We start from the raw sequence: 2,659 nt of genomic DNA, 5'->3' as shown, positions 1-2,659 counted from the left end.
TACGCCACTTCTGACTAGAATGATATCATCATTTAATCACCTTCCAATATTGATCTGCACTCTACCTTTAAAAGCTTTGCTTGAGTAATTTTGATAAATAAGTTCACATGGATTTCTTCTAGGAATTAATTTTTTTCTTTTTGAGATTATTTTACCAAAGTTTCACTTAATTCTGCTCTTTCTCCTTGTCTAGTGAGACCAAAGTGTCTGGATTGCAGGAAAGGCTGGATTTCCTTCAGGGGGCACTGCTACTATTTTTCTGATTCAGATCATCATTCAAATATCTGGGAGGCGACTCGACAGTTGTGTCAGTTTGATAGTGGAGACTTCGTTGTAATTGATGATCAGGAGGAGCAGGTAAAACATAATGCCACCTCTAGCCTTGAAATGTAAAACTAATCTGAAAGCCTGTGGAAGACTCATAGCTTGACAATATTGAATTGAATCAACACAGTATAATTAAATTAATAGAAAACCAAAGAGGAGGAAGTGTTGCCCTAATATATAAGGATTTCTTTAATTGCAAAAAATATTTTTAGGTCATTTTAACTCTTTTGAATATCTGGGAATTTAGGTTAAATAAAACATAAACAAGGCCTGATACTAACTCAATGCAAACCCCAGTATACGTGGAAAACATCTTTATTTTCTTTAATGAGCTTTTATGTCTGATATGTTTAATAATGTCTGCAGCTTTTTGGTTCGTTGAAGCAGACACGTGATTCATTCATAGTATTCCTAGGAATGAAAAAATCAATTAAGTGTCCTATACTGGTATATTAGGAATACTTGAATACTATCCATCCATTTTCTGTAGACCCTTGTCCCTTAGTGGGGTTGGGAGGTGCTGCTGGTGCCTCTCCGGCTAACGTTCCAGGCGAGAGGCCGGAACGTTAGCCGGCCTCTTGCCCGGCTGTCGCAGGGCAACACAGAGACACACAGGACACACATCCATGCACACACACACTCACACCTAGGGGCAATTTAGACAGACCAATTAACCTGACAGTCATGTTTTTGGACTGTGGGAGGGAGCCGGAGTACCCGGAGAAAACCCACCATGCACAGGGAGAACATGGAGACTCCATGCAGAAAGACCGGGGCCGGACAGCCTATTGCACACTAGTATGTCTGGTATTCAAGTATTCCTATTAATACTAGGAATACTTCAATCCTACTTCCTATACTTCAACCTAGGACCCCTCCTATTCAATATCTACATGCTCCCACTAGCTCAGGTTATAACGGGAAATAAGATTGTCTACCATAGCTACGCGGATGATACACAGCTCTACATACTGTCCACCTGGTGACATACCAGGTGACTCTGAACCCATCCAATCACTGAACAGATGCTTAGAACAGATCATTGTGTGGATGAGCCAAAACTTTCTCCAGCTCAACAGAAACAAAACTGATGTTATTTTTGGACCTAAAGTGGAGTGATCTAGAGTTACAGATCTAGAGTTATAGATCTAGAGTTACAGATCTAGAGTTATAGATCTAGAGTTACAGATCTAGAGTCAATGCACAGCTTCAGTTATTACAACTGAAAACCAGCAATCAGACTAAAACCTGGGAGTAGTGATGGACTCTGACCTGAACCTTCAGAACCACATAAAGACAGTCACAAAGTCAGCCTTCTATCACCTGAAGAACATTTCAGGATTAAAGGGCTAAAGTCCCAACAGGGTCTAGAGAAACTCATCCATGCGTTTATCTGCACTGATTTCTGCAACAGTGTCTTTACAAATTTGACTAAAAAGTAAATCCTCCAGCTGCAGCAGATCCACAACGCTGCTGCTCGGGTTCTGACTAGAACCAGGATGATGGAGCACATAACACCAGTTCTTCCACTGGCTCCCTGTAGCTCAGAGAATAAACTTTAAAATACTGATGTTAGTTTATAAATCACTGAACGGCTTAGCACCACAATACATTAAAGACCTGCTGTTGTATCAACCTTCCAGACCTCTCAGGTCGTCTGGTTCTGGTTCTGCTCTGCATCCAGAACCAAACGAGGAGAAGCAGCATTCAGCTTCTATGCACCACAAATCTGGAACAAACTGCTGGAAAATTGTAAAACAGCTGAAACACTGAGTTCCTTTAAATCTAGACTACAGGCCCACCTGTTCAGAGTGGCTTTTGAAACATTATAAATGAAACAAACATTTTGATGTGTAATAATGGTATTTGACAAAATGTAATGCTTCAGTTGTTAACTGTGTTCTATGACTTTATAGATTTGTTTTTCAAGACCTTAAACAAGGCACTTCAAGTGCTGAAATGTGTTAAAAATAAACTTGATTGATTGATTGATTGGTTGATTGATTGATAGCTTGAAGTAAGAAGATTTATGAGTCTAAAATAAAATCTGTTCACAGGAATTTATCACCAGACGAGCCGTGCCCTTCAGCTCTAAAAACCAAGGATACTGGATTGGGTTACGTCATACGCCAGGCGGATGGTTCTGGGTTGATGGACGCAAGAACACTTTTGAGTAAGAACTATTATCTAAAAATATGCACATTTAAAGCTGCAGTATGTAACTTTTATAGGAAATATTTTTTCATATTTGTTGAAACTGTTGTCATGTCCTAACCTGGTATCAGATAAGATGTGAAAAATTGGGCTCCTCTGCCTTCTCCCAATGCTCTGA

General features: G+C 39.8%; 1 long non-coding RNA gene across 1 annotated transcript; it reads left to right on the top strand.

Moving 5' to 3' along the window:
* Positions 1-144: 144 nt before the first annotated feature.
* Positions 145-2,419, top strand: LOC103461440 (uncharacterized). Its single transcript, XR_533111.2, has 2 exons — positions 145-357; positions 2,385-2,419. It is a non-coding gene; the product is annotated as an uncharacterized LOC103461440 (long non-coding RNA).
* The last annotated feature ends 240 nt before the right edge of the window (positions 2,420-2,659 follow it).

The sequence above is a fragment of the Poecilia reticulata genome, unplaced genomic scaffold (genome assembly GCF_000633615.1).
Source record: "Poecilia reticulata strain Guanapo unplaced genomic scaffold, Guppy_female_1.0+MT scaffold_1531, whole genome shotgun sequence".
NCBI classification, from domain to species: Eukaryota; Metazoa; Chordata; class Actinopteri; order Cyprinodontiformes; family Poeciliidae; genus Poecilia; species Poecilia reticulata.
Note: the sequence above shows the minus strand (reverse complement) of the source record. Positions and strands in the feature narration are given on the sequence as shown.